The following is a 17,875-nucleotide window of genomic DNA, read 5'->3' on the forward strand; positions in this document are numbered from 1 at the left end:
GGTTACATCATCTCCTAATGGAGATGGTCATTGCATTTGTGTGGCCTGAATGTTACTTGCCCCTTGTCAGTGCAAGCCTGGATATTGACAGATTTTCTTGCATTTGAACACAGTATCTGAGGAATTGTGAGTGGTGCTAAACATTGTGCAATCATTGGCAAACTCCCTCGCTTCTGACTTTATGATGGAGGGAGCAGCTAAAGATGGTTGGGCCAGGGACACAACCCTGAGAAACTCCTATGGTAGTGACCTGGAACTGAGATGACTGATCTCCAGTAACTACAACAATCTTCTTATGTGCCAGGTATAACTCCAACCAGTGAAGAGTTTGCTCCCTGATATCCATTGATTTGAGTTTTGCTAAGGCAATTTGATGCCACACTTGGTTGAATGCAGCCTTGATGTCAAGGGTTGTCACTCTCACCTCACCTCTGGAATTCAGCTCATTTGACCATGTTTGAACCAAGGCTGTAATGAGGTCAGGAGCTGAGTGGCCCTGGCAGAACCCAAACTGGGCATCACTGAGCAGGTTATTGCTGAGTGGTGCTAGTTGATAGCTTTATTAATGTTATCTTCTATAACTTTACTGATAATCAAGACTAGAATGATGCGGTGGTAATTGGCCAGGTTGGATTTATCCTGCTTTTTGTGTACAGGATACACCTAGACGATTTTACAACTTGTCGGCTAGATGCCAGTGTTGTAACTGTATCGCAGAGTTTGGCTAGGAGAGCAGAAGGTTCTGGAGCACAGGTCTTCAATACTATTGCCAGAATGTTGTCAGGGCCCATAGCCTTTGCAGTATCCAGTATCTCCAACCATATCTTGGTATTGTGTGGAGTGAATCCAATTGGCTGGAGACTGGTATTTTTAATGCTGGGGACCACTGGCGGATGCCAAGATGGCACATAGCACAGTGCTTCAGCTTTATCTTTTGCACTGATGTCCTGGGCTCTTCCATAATCGAGGATGGGGATATTTGTGGAGCCTCCTTCTCCAGTGAGTTGTTTAATTGTCCACCACCATTCATGACTGGATGTGGCAGGGACTGCAGGGCTTAGATCTGATCTGTTGGCTGTGGGATTCCTTAGCTCTGTCTGGGCGGCACAATAGCTCAGTGGTTAGCACTACTGCCTCACAGCACCAGGGACCCAGGTTCGATTCCAACCTCAGACGACTGTCTGTATGGAGTTTGCACATTCTCCCCTTGTCTGTGTGGGTTTCTTCCCACAATCCAAAGATGTGCAGGCCAGGTGAATTGGCCATGCTAAATTGCCCAGACTGTTAGGTGCATTAGTCAGAGGGAAATGGGTCTGGGTGGGTTACTCTTCAGAGGATCGGTGCGGACTGGTTGGGCCGAAGGGCCTGGTTCCACACGGCAGGGAATCTAATCTGTCACTTGCTGCTTATGCTGTTTGGCCTGCAAATAGTCCTGTTTTCCAGCTTCACCAGGATTGACACCTCATTTTTAGGTATGCCTACTGCTGCTCCTGGCATGCCCTCCTGTACACACCATTGAACCAGGGTTGATCCCCTGGCTTGATTGTGATGGTTGAGGGGGGATATGCTGGGCCATGAGATTGCAGATTGTGCTGGAGTACAGTGCTGTTGATGGCCTACAGCACCTTATGGATGCCCAGTCTTGCATTGCTAGATCTGTTCGATGTCTGTCCCAATTAACACAGTGATAGTGCTACGCAACACAACAGAGGCAGAATTTGTCTCCACAATGACTGTCACCAGTACTGTAGCTGGCAGATTGGAAAGGATGAAGTTGAGTAGATTTTTCTCTCTTGTTGGTACCATTACCTACCGCAGGCCCAGTCTAGTAGCTATGTACTTTAGGAGCTGATCAGCTTGATCAGTGGTGCTGCTACTGAGCCACCGTTGGTGGAGGATATTGAAATGTCCCACCCAGAGTACATTCTGCACCCTTAGCACCCTCAGTTGGCTTAGTTCTGTCTATCATTTGCTGTTTATGCTGTTTGGCACACAAATAGTCCTGTTTCATAGCTGTGTTCTTCAACATGGAGGAATACTGATTCATCAGCTGAGGGAGTACAGTCCATGGTAATCAGCAAGAGATTTCCTTTCCCATGTTTAACCTGAAGCCATGAGACTTCAGGGAGTCCACAGTCAATGTTGAGGACTACCAAGGTGACTCCCAGGGCAACTTCTGCCCAATTGTACACCACTGTGCTGGCACCTTTGCTGGATCTGTCCTGCCATTTTGTCTGGATACATCTAGGGATGGTGATGGCGGCGTCTGGGACATGGTCTGTAATGTATGATTTAGTGAGTATACTTTTGTTAGACTGTTGCTTGACTATTTGGTGAGACAGCTCTCCCAATTTTGGGAGTAGCCCCCAGATATTATTAAGGAGTTCTTTGCAGGGTCGACAGGGCTGTTTCTGCCATTGTCATTTCTGGTAGCTAGATCATGCTAGCTAGTAGGCCCATAATGCTTGTTATTAGTGTATTTGTTTTCAGAATGTGTTAAAGGACTCCAGATAGTGTTCAGTTTGTTGTTGCGAAGTGGAGATGGTGGATCATTATTGTCTGTATCTCAGTCTTAACCTAATGATGCTGTGTAGAAGCTGAATGCAGCAATGTATGAGTTACTGCCTTTATGAGAAGGCAAATTGGGAATGATTACATTAGATTCCCCACAGTATGGAAACAGGCCCTTCGGCCCAACAAGTCCACACCAACTCTCTGAAGAGTAACCCACCTAGACCCATTCCCTTATATAATATTTACCCCTGACTTGGCAATTTAGCATGGCCAATTCACCTGACCTGTACAAATTTGGATTGTGGGAGGAAACCGGAGTACCCGGAGGAACCCACGCAGACACGGGGAGAATGTGCAAACTCCACAGAGACAGTTGCCCAAGGCAGGAATCATTAAAAGAAAAATGGGAAAGATAAAACTGATCATGAATTACATAATTTATTTAGTATAAACCAGACATTTTAATGTTTAAAACATATTTCTTGTTATCTGTTTCTCCATGTACTCTCACTCCCTCACTGTCTGTAAGTACAGAGTTGGTATGATATTTATGGGTTCTGTGGCATGATGTAAGGGCAGTGGTAAACCAAGTGACCAGAGTTTACTTTCTATATGGTGTTCTGAGCTTGGATCATGCCTCAATACAGCAACTAAATTTTCGTGGAAGGAAGACCAACAAAGAGAACACTTCTCCAAAGTGGAACAATGCTTATGCACAGTTACCTCAGCCTTAATTATAAATCCAAAAGCAAAAGCTCCTGGTTTCACTTCTTAATGGTGCATTGATTCTCTTCTCAAACATTTATTATAGAGTCATACAGCACAGAAATAGATCCTTCAATCCATCCAGTCCATTCCAACCATAATCCCAAACCAAACTAGTCCCACCTGCCTGCACTTGACCCATATCCACCAAAACATTTCTTATTCATGTACTTATCCAAACTGTAACTAAACCTGCATCCACCACTTCGTCTGGAAGTTCATTCCACACATGAACCACTCTCTGTGTAAAAGAGTTGCCCCTCATGTCTTTTTTGATCTTACTCTTCTCACCTTAAGGATATACCCCTAGACTTAAAATCCCCCACTCTAGCGGAAAGACACCTGCTGTTCACCTTGTCTATACTCCTAATGATTTTATAAATCTGAATAAATTTTAATTTCACTAAGAATTCGGCAGTAAGTCATGACAACATTTTTTTAAATCCAGCTTTGTTTATGTCAGAGTAAAGGTTGCTTTGACTGAATGACTGAACTCAACATTGCTAGCTTGTACTTTAGACCTATAGTGCTGGATGCTGTGGGGGACTGGATACTATGGGATGCTGGATGCTATAGGTTGCTGGATTATCAGTTCTGACGAAAGCCTCATACACCAAAAGGTCAATTGTCCGACAGCCATTCCTGCTGGAAGCAGCACTAATTACCCAAGCCTGCACCTTCTGTCCCATGTGAAGTTTGTCTTATGGAGCTGGTGTATTTGACCATTTATGATCCTTAGTAGCACGTGATGCCTCCTCCATGCGCTATAATGTAGGAGTCAGATCAGGGACCAGTGTGAAGGCCATGAAGGATTTACATGCCCCTTTACTAGTCTTCTAGTGTGTCAGAAAGGAGCTGTGAAATATAGCCCGTAGAGTGATTAATCACTTCTAATATAGTAAAACATCCTAAGATTCTGCACAGGATTGTTATCAAATTAAATTGATACTGAAAATGTGAGGAAGGTAACTGGAAGACAACCAAATATCATCTTAAAGGAAGAGAAGGTGAGGCAGAATGTTTAGAAAGTGGATTTGGGATTTGAAAGTATTGGCATCAACAGTGAAGCAAAATAAACCAAGACTGAGAGGGTTTTGTGGTAGAATAAGGTTACAGAGCAAGAGAGGAAAGAGACTATAGCAACTCTTCTAAAGATCATTCAGTGATTCAGCCATGATGTCACAACTGCTTATGAACTAGTTTTGTCTCCCCTAGTAACATGCCTTCAGTAAGTCATTTAAGGCCTCGGCCTTCATCTTTGGAACCCGCTATAGGATTGTTAAGCTGTAATGTATTTTAACACTTCCTAGTTGAAGCCCTTTTGATAAATATGAGCATGTGATAACTAACATTGCTGTGTGCTGGCTTATTATTGCACAAGATCAGGGAGTAGATAGATGGGCGCTTCAACCCCACTGTACTGATTTGCTAATTTCATTTATCGTGACTGGACCATAGTGGAGAAAAGCTGAGTACCTTACAGGCAGACAGGAGAGGAAAACCACTGTGATATTTTCCCAAATGGCCACTCCTACTACTGTATGGCTTTTGCTACCACTACCAAAATATGTTACTGGATAAGGGATGTTTAAGATATAATTCACTGTTACCAATCCTCCTGTGTTGTTATTTGTCTTGGCGAAGTTGGAGTCGTAACAAATGTAAGAATGTTGCATAGATGACTGCATAATCTAGTGATTTGTGGCAATCTTGCATCACCATGGAGTTTCTAAAAACAGCTGCTGTTCTTCCATAACAAGAAAGTTTACTGCATGATATCAATAAGTACAACTACATTTGGTCAGTTATGGATACTTTTATTCAGTTATGGATGTGGGCATCATTGGCTAAGTGAGTTTTGAGATTTGTAGCTCAGGTTGAGATTTTGGATGTAGGTTTGCTCGCTGAGCTTGAAGGTTCATTTCCAGACGTTTTGTCACCCTACTAGATAACATCTTCAGTGGGCCTCAGGTGAAGCACTGCTGAAAATTCCTGCTTTCTGTTTATATCTTTGGGTTTCTTTGGGTTGGTGATGTCATTTCTTGTGGTGATGTTATTTCCTGTGGTGAAGTTACTTCCTGTTCTTTTTCTCAGGGGGTGGTAGATAGGGTCTAACTCGATGTGTTTGTTGATAGAGTTCCAGTTGGAATTCCATGCTTCTAGAAATTCTCGTGCACGTCTTTGTTCGGCTCGTCCTAGGATGGATGTGTTGTCCCACATCAAGTTAGAGAAAAAGAACAGGAAGTGACTTCACCACAGGAAATAACATCACCACAGGAAATGGCATCACCAACCCAAAGAAACCCAAATATATAAATAGAAAGCAGGAATTTTCAGCAATGCTTTGCCAGAGGCCCACTGACGATGTTGCCTGGTAGGGTGACGAATCGTCTGGAAATGAATCTTCAAGCTCAGCGAGCAAACCTACATCCAAAATCATTGGCTAAACCAGCACTTATTGCCCAAGATGCACCTGAGAAGGTGTTGGTGAGCTATTTGACTACCAGGACCTTAAGCTGGTACAGATACACCTGTTCCCTCTGAAACCTAATGTGGAACAGATTGTGTGTGAGATCAAGAGAATAATGGGGCCAGAATATCTTGAATATTAATTTCTTCAGAGCATTACCTTCCCAAACAGCTGAACCAAGATTTTATTTCTGTCATTCTTAACCCATCATACAATATTGTGTATAACCATGCTGTATTTACCACTACTCCATCTCTCCCAACTCTTTGACTTTACAAATGTAGGTCATTGGATGTCTCGCACATTCCTCTTTGCACTTGGAAAAATGAGAGATCTTTTGTTTGAAGTCTGATAACCCTGGTTCTGATCTGTGAATTATTTCTCCCTGGATCATCTTTTGTATCTGGATATTCTTCTTAGAGGTTGTTGTTCTTTATAAATCTTGTTAGTTTATGATCTTATCTGAAGGACCTTTAATATCTTGACTCTTTGTCACCGAGGGATTCTTGCTATCACAGGTAGTTAGTCCATAACCTAATCTGGTGTATGTGCAATCTTGTGAATATCCAACAGATATTTTCTTATTCTTGACTATGTCTTGATTCTGTGGATATAGGCCTGGCTTTTGTGGATCATCTGCAGCTTATCTCCCTTGAGTTATTGATCAGGTTGGATGACTTCAGTCACCCTTTGTGGTAGTTTGACTGGTGAAGCAGAATGTGGTGGTATAAAAGCACAGCAGGTCAGGTAGCATCACAGGAGCAGGAGAATCAACATTTCAGGTATAAGCCCTTGATTCTCCTGCTCCTTGGATGCTGCCTGACCTGCTGTGCTTTTCCAAAACCACACTCTTGACTCTGATTTCCAGCATCTGCAGTCCTCACTTTCACCTGACTGGTGAAGCACACTACTTCAAAACCTCAGTCACATTACTGAAAGATTGCTGCTCAATCAGCCGTCAGTGCGTTGAGTCTTCTATTGTCTGAAGACGATCATTAAAGTATTTCTAAATGAGTGCAAATGGGTTATACTGCTCATTCTTGATTTCAGAATTTGTTTCCTTCCACAAACTTTATTGAGTTTCATCTTCTGATCAACTTCAGTGATGAAGGAGTCTTTGTTTCAGATCTGACATTGTTGTCTTTCGCTATTGATTATTGCATTTCAGCGGCTTGCTAACTGGGTCTTCTTAAATTGTTAATGTTCTTAAAGTAATAAACTTACTGCTTGAAATGTTTTATTTTCTTCTGGATGTTCTGAATTACTTTTCATGGTGGTCACCAGATTCACACAACTCAAACCGTTGCTATTTTCATAGAAGACTATTCCTAGTAACTTGAGGTATTTGCTATCTCTATCTATATATGGTACTGAATAAGGTTTGTTTGAGGTAGTTCACCACCACCTATCCTCATTTATTTATGCTTGATCTTGACCCTTCCCATCAATTAGTAGTAGAGTATACAGCACAGTACAGTATCTAAAATGAGGCACTGTTTTTAGATAACAAGAAAGTTTATTTCAATGTAATAATGAGTACATATTTTGTCAGAAATAGACAATAGGTGCAGGAGTAGGCCATTCTGCCCTTCAAGTCTGCACCACCATTCAATATGATCATGGCTGATCATCCTTAATCAGTATTCTGTTCCTGCCTTATCTCCATAACCGTTGATGCCACTATCCTTGAGAGCTCTATCCAATTCTTTCTTAAATGAATCCAGAGACTGGGCCTCCACTGCCCTCTGGGGCAGAGCATTCCACACACACCCACCACTCTCTGGGTGAAGAAGTTTCTCCTCATCTCTGTCCTAAATGGTCTACCCCGTATTTTTAAGCTGTGTCCTCTGGTTCGGCACTCACCCATCAGCAAAACATGTTTCTTGCCTCCAGAGAGTCCAATCTTTTAATAATCTTATCTGTCTCACTCAGATCCCCTCTCAGTCTTCTAAACTCAAGGGTATACAAGCCCAGTCGCTCCAGTCTTTCAGTGTAAGGTAATCCTGCCATTCCAGGAATTGACCTCGTGAACCTACGCTGCACTCCCTCAATAGCCAGAATGTCTTTCCTCAAATTTGGAGACCAGAACTGCACACAGTACTCCAGGTGTGGTCTCACCAGGACCCTGTACAGCTGCAGAAGACCCTCTTTGCTTCTATACTCAATCCCTCTTGTTAAGAAGGCCAGCATGCTATTAGCCTTCTTTACTGACTGCTTTCCTGCATGCTTACCTTCATTGACAGGTGTACAAGAACACCCAGATCTCTCTGTACTGCCCATTTACCTAAATTGATTCCATTTAGATAGTAATCTGCCTTCCTGTTCTTGCCACCAAAGTGGATAACCATACATTTATCCTCATTAAACTGCATCTGCCATGCGTCTGACCACTCACCTAACTTGTCCAGGTCACCCTGTAATCTCCTAACATCCTCATCACATTTCACCCTGCCACCCAGCTTAGTATCATCAGCAAATTTGCTAATGTTATTACTAATACCATCTTCTATATCATTAACATATATTGTAAAAAGCTGCGGTCCCAGTACTGATCCCTGCGGTACCCCACTGGTCACTGCCTGCCATTCTGAAATGGAGCCATTTATCACACTCTTTGTTTCCTATCAGCCAACCAACTTTCAATCCAAGTTAGTACTTTGCCCCCAATACGATGCGCCCTAATTTTGCTCACTAACCTCCTATGTGGGACTTTATCAAAAGCTTTCTGAAAGTCCAGGTACACTACATCTACTGGATCTCCCTCGTCAATCTTCAGAGTTACGTCCTCAAAAAATTCCAGAAGATTAGTCAAGCATTATTTCCCCTTCATAAATCCATGCTTACTCTGACCAATCCTGTTACTACTATCCAGATATGTCATAATTTCATCCTTTATAATAGACTCCAGCATCTTTCCTACCACTGAGGTCAGACTAACTGGTCTATAATTTCCTGTTTTCTCTCTTCCCACCTTTCTTAAAAAGTGGTCCAACATTAGCCACCCTCCAATCTGCAGGAACTGATCCCAAATCTATCGAACTCTTGAAAATAATCACCAACGCATCCATGATTTCAAGAGCCACCTCCTTCAGTACCCTGGGATGTAGACCATCAGGCTCTGGGGACTTATCAACCTTCAAACCTAACAGTCTCTCCAACACCAATTCCTGACAAATATAAATTCCCTTAAGTTCAGGTCCTTCAGCCATTGTTACCTCAGGGAGATTGCTTGTGTCTTCCCCAGTGAACACAGATCTGAAGTACCAATTCAATTCTTCTGCCATTTCTTTGTTCCCTGTAATATATTCCCCTGTTTCTATCTTCAAGGACCCAATTTTAGTCTTAACCATTTTTTTGCCTTTCACATACCTAAAAAAACTTTTACTATCTTCCTTTATACTATTGGCCAGCTTACCTTCGTACCTCATTTTTTCTCTGCGCATTTCCTTCTTAGTAATCCTCTGTTGTTCTTTAAAAGCTTTCCAGTCCTCCGTTTTCCCACTTATCTTTGCTATGTTATACTTTTTCTCTTTTAACTTTATATGTTTCTTAACTTCCCTCGCCAGTCACGGCCACCCATGCCTCCTCCTAGGATCTTTCTTCCTTTTTGGAATGAACTGATCCTGCAACTTCTGCATTATACACAGAAATATCTGCCATTGTACCTCCACTGTCATCCCTGCTAAGGTATTGCACCATTGAACTCTGGCCAGCTCCTCCCTCATAGCTCCATAGTTCCCTTTATTCAACAGAAATATTGTCACTTCCGATTGTACCCTCTCCCTCTCAAATTGCAGATTGAAGCTTATTGTATTATGGTCACTACTTCCCAATGGCTCCTTCACTTTGAGGTCCCTGACCAATTCTGGTTCATTGCACAATACCAGATCCAGAATTGCCTTCTCCCTGGTAGGCTCCAGCACCAGCTGTTCTCAGAATCCATTTCTGAGGCACTCCACACAGTCTCTTTCTTGAGGTCCAATACCATCCTGATTCTTCCAGTCTACCTGCATGTTGAAATCCCCCATAACAACTGTAGTATCATCTTTGCGACAGGCCAATTTCAGCTCCTGATTTAACTTACATCCGACATCCAGACTACTGTTTGGGGGCCTGTAGATAATTCCCAAGAGGGTCTTTTTACCCTTAGTGTTTCTCAGCTCTATCCACACTGACTCTACATCCCCTGATTCTAGGTCCCCCTGCGCAAGGGACTGACTATCATCCCTTACCAACATGGCCACCCCACCCCCTCTGCCCGTCAGTCTGTCCTTACGATAGCACGTAAAGCCTTGAATATTCATTTCCCAGGCCCTGCCCACTTGAAGCCACGTCTCAGTTATCCCCACAATATCGTATCTGCCAATTTCCAAAAGAGCCTCAAGCTCATCCATCTTATTTCTAATGCTTCATGCATTCATGTATAGTACTTTTAATTTGTTACTGCCCTCACCCTTTCCATCAACTTCTATTTCACTCAACCTTACAGCATGATCCCTTTTTGAATTTTCTGCTTCACTGATACAGTTGTCTTTCTTGACTTCCCTTGTTCTAACTTTCCGTTCAATTTCCTTCTTAAACATCCAGTTTGTCCCCTCCCCCCTGATACTTAGTTTAAACATAGCGGTGTTGCTGTAGCAAACCTGCCTGCCAGAATGCTGGTCCCTAACCTATTAAGGTGCAAACCGTCTCTCTTGTAGAATTTATGCTTACCACAAAACATACCCCAGTGATCCAAGAATTTAAATCCTTGCTTCCTGCACCAGTTCCCCAGCCACACATTCAAGTCCATTATCTCCCTGTTTCTGGCCTCACCAGCCCGAGGAACTCGAAGCAAACCAGAGATAACCACCTTGCACGTCCTGCTTTTCAGCCTTCCTCCTAGTTCTCCGAAGTCCTGCTGTAGTATGTTCCTCCTCTCCTTCCAGACATCATTTGTGCTGACATGTACCGCCACCTCTGGTTCTTTACCTTTGTCCTTGAGGATTTCCTGCACTCTGTCTGTGATGTCTTTAACCCTGGCACCAGGAAGGCAACACACCATCCTTAAGTCCCGTCTGCTGCCACAAAAACCCAGGTCAGTTCCTCTCACGATGGAGTCCCCTATTACCATGGCTCTGTGCGATGTCCGACTCTTCCGCTCTGTCTCCATGCCAAAGTTTGGTTGACAGACCTGGCCGCCTCTTGGACTGGCTGTGTCATCTGTCTCTACTGTTTCCAAAAGATTCAACTTGTTTCTTACAGGTACTTCCCTCGCGGTCTCTTGCACCTGTCTCCTCTCTGCCTTCCTCATCGTCTGCTCCCTTCTGCTCTCTTCTGGTACGATTGGTGTAATATCCTCGCTGAAGGTCTTGTCCAGAAAGATCTCGTTCTCTCGGATGAGCCTAAGGTCCTCGAGTTCTTTCATCAGTGCTGCAATATGCTCTGTCAGTAGCTGAACGTGCACACACTTTCCACACTTATACGAGCCAGACACATCAAAGTCGTTGACCTCCCACATCAAGCACGTAGCACAATGAACCAGCTTGGCAGTCATGTCTTCACCCTCTTCAACTGTGGCTTAATCACTTCACTCAACCTCCTTGTCAAAGACTCCTGAGCTAAAGCCTCACTCTTCAATCCACAGGAACTTCTTTGGACCCTCTTTTTGGGGCAAGTCTGTGGACTTTTAATTTAGGTTAGAGGAAGAGGGAGGGAGGGAGGCCCTACTTTGTAGGACCTGGGGTCTAGAACTCACCCACTCAAATGGCAATCACTTACCTTCCCGACCGGCTTTGCGCTCTGCCCTTGGGAACTTGTGCAATTACTTCTGCTCCTTCTGAAAGCATGATTAAAACTCCTTGCTTTTGCCTACTTACAGTGTCTTATGTTATCAGAATGGTGGTGCCAATGTAATATGAACATTAACCTCCTTCAGGTTAGCAACGCTTTACACAAAATTCTTTGATTTTTCAAGTCAACTCATTTGTTACCTTTGGCCTTGATTATTCCTATGTCATCCTGCTGGACTTACCAACTTCCTCCTTCTTTTAAACTGAAACTCATCCAACACTCTGCTATCCATATCCCAACTTACACTAAGTTTGTTCACCAATTCCTTGTGGACTCCCAGTCTGGCAATTCCTCAATGTAAACTTTTCATCATCGTGCTCTGATCTCTCCAAGGGTTAACATTTTCCCATCCCTCTGACCCTGTGGAACTTCATTCGCTTCCTGAGGACTCTGTGCTTCTTTTTTGCCTTCATGTCCAATGCCTAATTCCTTCATTAACAGTAGTAACCTCAACCATCTAGATCCTAAGCCCAGTAATTCCCTCCCTAATCTTCTCCATATCTCTTTCCTCTTAAAGTGATAGCTGACATCTCTGAGTTAGCAACATGTGGTTTCAAGTCCCACTTCCTGTGAATTGAATGCAATGTCTAGGCTGACACTATGGTTAAGTGATAAAAAAAGGTGTTACACTCTTCGACGTGCAGTCTTTCATGAATGCTATACCATCTGCACTCTTAGGTAGGCATGAAAGGCTCTGATGAAGGGCTCTGGCCCGAAACGTCGAATTTCCTGTTCCTTGGATGCTGCCTGACCTGCTGTGCTTTAACCAGCAACACATTTTCAGCCCTGAAAGATTATATGACTTTCACTTGGAAAAGAATTGGGAGTTCTGGGCAATATCTAATCACTCACTCAACATAATTGGAACAAATTAACTGGTTATTATTACCATGCTATTTGTGGGTGCTTACTGAGTGTAAGTTGGCTGCCATAAGACAATAAGAAACGGGAATCTTGTAGATTACAACAGTGCCTACATTAAGTTAAGGAAAAGAAGTATTTGCTGTAAAGGTTTTCAGGGCATTCTGAGCTCAAATCCACAGACAAGCCCAAACATTCACTCTTAAAGCCTCTTCTTTTCATCATATTTTTGATTGCCTTTTTAACATTTCTTTCTGTGGCTAGGTTGGTTTCAAACAAATATTTTGTTTTATTTATGGAATACCAAAACATTCAATGAGCCTGTTTCTGCATGGATTTTACAATATATTTGTGTTTTGATGATTTGGGGGATGTAATTTCTTAAATGTTGCTGTCTGTGGCCTCAGGAATCCCTAATCCAGCACTGTCCTAAACCTTCTGCTACTGTAGTCTCAATGTTTTATAAACTGCCTTCTCTGCTGCCTTTTTCCTAACAGCCCCTCAAGTCAGTAACATGATTCCTATGACTCTTGTTTACCTTCATGTTTTTGACCACGCAACCTCATTTATATTAAAATCAAACAAAGCAGCAGTGTCTTGCTGACTTTGACAGGGTCAACAGCTGTCATGATCTAAACTAGTTAGCATCATTTTTCAGAAATTCTTTGTGAGGCAGGGATGGAAAACAAAGTCGGACTGGTTGATACTAAGTCAAGAATCATCAGGACTAGAAAAGCAGGTCTTGTGAATCAAAAATGGTGCCAGTGATGCCAGATATGAAAAGAAATTCAGCCATAAAGGTCGGTGTTTGGTTTCAATGCAAATTGTATTCAGGCACTTATTGTCATTTTAGAGAGAGCTTGTTGCATGCTGTGATTGTTATGCTCAATAATAACTGAAGCTTCAATCATATTCTCTTCACTGATCAAGAAAAATTATGATCAAATTACATTTATATTTATTGGGAATTACGCATTTTCACTTTTTGGAATGATGCTTTAGCCTGAGTAATTTTCTGTTTTTGTAGCTATTTTTAAGATTTGTGGGTAATGATGGGATTCTGTGTCAGATGTATTTTGAGCTTCGTAATGCTGAGGCATCAACATGCAGTTTGGCTTGTATAGTTAAAAGGCTGAGGTACCACTACCCATCATGATCGTCTGCTTGAGGTGTTTCAAATTTCTCTTGTCCTGTTGTGATATACCATTTCCTTTCTAATGACATTCCTTAAGACCCAGCTCTTGTCTGCCTTTTGGTTCATGACTCAATATCACATTATGTAGCTTGGAGTCAAATTCTGTTTGAAAATTACTTCTGCAGAATGCCTTTGGAGAGTTTACTATGTTGCAGTTGTTGTTAGGTTCGTTGAGCTGGGCATTTGGTTTACAGCCGTTTTGTCTCCTTTCTAGGTGACATTCTCAGTGCTGTTGCAGCTTCCTATGAAGTACTGCTATATTCTTTTGGTTGGAATTTATTTGGTTTCATTCCCACTGCTTCCGGTTACTGGTTCTGGTTGTTCGTTGCAGTGGTCGGTATATTGGGTCTAGGTCATTGTGTTTATTAATGGAGTCCGTGGATGAGCGCCATGCTTCTAGGAATTCTCTGGCCGTCCGCTGTCTGGGTTGTCCTATTATTGTTGTGTTGTCCCAGTCGAATTTGTGGTCCTTGTCGTCTGTGTGTATAGATACTAAGGATAGCTGGCTGTGGCATTTAGTGACTAGCTGATGTTCATGAATGCTGATCACTAGTTGTCTGCCTGTTTATTCTTTATAGTGTTTTGCGCAGTCTCTGCATGTAATCTTGTATTAAAGGAGCACATATATATCAGTTGTTGCTCTTTAGATGTCTTTTCTTTGGGCTAAATAATGACTTCTGAAAGTCTCCAACATCAATTGTTCTAATTAGTTTTTCTTTTGAAAGATATCTCGATTTTTGGCTGTCAATATGGTTCATCCTGTGTCGAAATACATAAATTTATTCCCTAGTTTTATGCTTGGGTGCATAATTCCTCTTGATGTTTCAGACACTACTAAGCGAGCACTGTCCCATTTTATGTGTTGTCTTTTAGATGAGACATTAAATCAAGGTCCCAAATACAATATAAGGTAGCCTTAGCAACCACGCCTCAGGGAGGGGAAAGGTTGAGAAGGAAAGTCCTTTGTGGTAACCTCAGAATTTGGAAGCAAGACAGGTATGGAAGATTCTGTGGGCAGTTTTTAAAAGGCTCACTAAGTTATGACTTGGGAATCACTGGCTAGGCCAACATTTATTCTTTTATCAAATCTAACCATCCAGCATTGTGGGATTTGAGCCCTTGTCCCCAGAACATTAGCCTAGGGTCCAGGATAATTATGCATGGCATTGCCTCTATGCCATCACCCCTTCAAAGACAAAGGCAAGTAGGGAAATAATACTGGGCCTGGCCATGATTTATCCTTCCAGAGACATCACTAAAACAGATTCATTGCTCATTACTAATTTGCCGTTTATAGGGGTTTGCTGGATGCAAATTGATTGCTGTGTTTTTCTCTTATTTTGACCTATGAGTCATGCCCCATTTTCTTCAATGTCTTGCATTGTTCATCAACTGTCTTTTTGTCTAAACTCCTTTCCCAATTCACTGTCTCACTCCTATGTTATTACCTTTATTTAAATTTCGCACAGCTGTTTATGATCGATATTTCTCTCACTCAAAATGAATGATATTCTAGCATGTTCTTCTACTATGTTATGGTCACTATTCTCTAAGGATTAGATTAGATTTAGATTAGACTTACAGTGTGGAAACAGGCCCTTCGGCCCAACAAGTCCACACCGACCCGCCGAAGCGCAACCCACCCATACCCCTACATTTACCCCTTACCTAACACTATGGGTAATTTAGCATGGCCAATTCACCTGACCCGCACATCTTTGTGACTGTGGGAGGAAACCGGAGCACCCGGGGGAAACCCACGCAGACACGGGGAGAACGTGCAAACTCCACACAGTCAGTCGCCTGAGTCGGGAATTGAACCCGGGTCTACAGGCGCTGTGAGGCAGCAGTGCTAACCACTGTGCCACCGTGCCGCCCAAGGGATCTGTTACCCTTGGATAATTTATTAAACTTGTCTCATTCACTTTTCCAGTTCCAAAATAGCCTGATCACTAACTGGAACCACAATATATTGGTGCAGGAAACACCTATAGTATACTCTATGAATTTTTCCCTCTGGCTACCAGTGCCGATTTGATTTTCCCAATCGACATAAAGATTAAAGTCACCCAATGTTTGTGATTTGCCTTTTTTTACATGATTTCATTATCTCCTGATTTATTCTCTGTCCTACAGCACAGCTACTTTTTGTTATCCTATAGATCACTCTGACTTATATCTTTTTCCCATTATTATTTTGTATTTCTTTCAGTTGTGATTCTATGTAATCCAGTCCAAGATCATTTCTTGTTAATGTACTTATTCTACCTTGCGCTATCCAAACAACCTCACCACCCTCCCCTGCTGCCTGTTCTTTCCAAAGGTTGCATGTGCCTGATTTTTCTCAGCTTCAATTATCTTCTAATCATATTTCCATGATGATTATTAGATCATATCTGTTAATCTCTATTTGTACTGTTAATTCTTTTATTTTGTTTGGAAAGCAACATTTAACTGATTCATTTTGCCTTTTCACGTTTTGTTTTCTCTTTGTCCCTCTTTCTTGCTTTTCTTTATGCTTGTATACTTTGTCTCTTTCGGACCCACTCTCAATCGTTGCCAAAATAGTAACCCTATAATGCTGCTGTATCTGCTTGCTCTGCAAGCTTATGTTTCCCACGTCCTAAATCCTGATTTGACTGGTTATGTGCAAAGCCAAATGAACTGTAACCAAAAATAACTGGAACCTCATAATATTTGAAAACAAGCCATCCTACCCATGATGTTCAAGCTGTGTATGAGCTCCCTCTCATTCCACCATATCTCACTCTGTCAACATATTTTTTCTTCCTTCGTGGATTATAAAAAGTCCCTTAAAACTCATTTGCTATTTGCTTCAACTCAAGAGCTAACTGGTTATCCATCTAATTGTTGTCATGGTAAAGAAAATTTCCCGTATTTCATATCAGCAAGACACGTTCTGTGATTGGTTGGAGAAAAATAAGGGCGTTACTATGGTCAGCATGGATGAGTTGGAGTGAAGGGTCTGTTTCCATGCTGTATAACTCTATGACTGTACTAGATCAGGTCAAAGGATAATGAGAAACTACCAACTTGTTCGTAATGGGAACAGCATTTTGAAGAGTTGGATTCATTAAAGACTGTATTAAGCCATTGAAACGTACTGAAAGAGAGGCCATGGTGCTATGGTGAAACTGCCATCCAAACACTTCGCAAGACTGGTGTAAACTATCTCTTTCTTGGTCTTGTCAACCTGTCTGAAGCTTTCAATACAGTTGACCATTATCTTCATCTGGCTGCTCTGTGTTGTCATCCCCTAGGTGAGATTCCTCTCAACTGGATGTATTCTTACCTACAGTTGTAGCTGGAAAGCCACTTGTTATTTACCTGTTTCCAAGTTATTACATCTTGAGTCCATGAAAGTTTGAACCAAGACCCATTCCTGTTTCTCATCTACCAATTTTCACCTCCATAAAGATCCCATAATTCTGTTCTAACCTAAGCTGATCTACTGAAAAAACACTTACCTATTATTTTTGTATATGTAGATTTGTTCATGGGCACTGCCCAGCCTTCCACATTCAACTCAGTCATCCTGAACTCTGGTCCTTCCACCCTTTCTTGTATCATGTTCCATTCACTCATCCCTCCTGTGCTCAAACTAAGACACTTCACGAGACCAGTATAAAGCAAGAAAATGAAGAAGGTGATCTAGCTGACAAAGAGATCTTGATCAATTGAATCAATGGGCTGAGGAGTTGCAGATGGAATTTAATTCAGATTAACTATAAGGTAATGTACTTTGGTACAAACAAGGAGTTATACAATTAGTGGTAGAGCCCTGGGTAGTGTTGTAGAACAGAGAGACTTAGGCGCTCAGGTACATAATTCATTGAAATTTGCAGGTAGACAAGGTGGTTAAGAAGACATTTAGTACACTTGCCTTCGTTGCTTAGACTTTTGAGGATAGGAGTTTAGATGTCATGTTGAAGTTGTTCAGGAAGAGGTGAGGCCTCTTCTGGAGTACAGTGTCCAGTTCTGGTCACCCTATTATAGGAAGGATATTATTAAACTGGAGAGGGTTCAGAAAAGATTTACCAGGATGTTTCTGGGAATGGAAGCTTTGAGATATAAAAATAGACTGGGTCTTTTTCACTAGAGCGTAGGAGGTTGAGGAGTGACCTTATTGAGGTTTATAAAATCATGAGGGGCATAGGTAAGGCAAATGACAAGAGTCTTTTCCCTAGGGTGGATGATTTCAAAACTAGAGGACGCAT

At 42.1% G+C, this 17,875-nt stretch overlaps 1 protein-coding gene across 1 annotated transcript in view; it reads left to right on the plus strand.

Annotated features, from left to right (window-relative positions):
- zdhhc11 (zinc finger DHHC-type containing 11) overlaps positions 1-17,875 on the plus strand; it is a 98,940-nt gene that overhangs the window by 27,367 nt on the left and 53,698 nt on the right. The window lies entirely within an intron of this gene.

Source organism: Hemiscyllium ocellatum, chromosome 34, assembly GCF_020745735.1.
Source record: "Hemiscyllium ocellatum isolate sHemOce1 chromosome 34, sHemOce1.pat.X.cur, whole genome shotgun sequence".
Taxonomy (NCBI): domain Eukaryota; kingdom Metazoa; phylum Chordata; class Chondrichthyes; order Orectolobiformes; family Hemiscylliidae; genus Hemiscyllium; species Hemiscyllium ocellatum.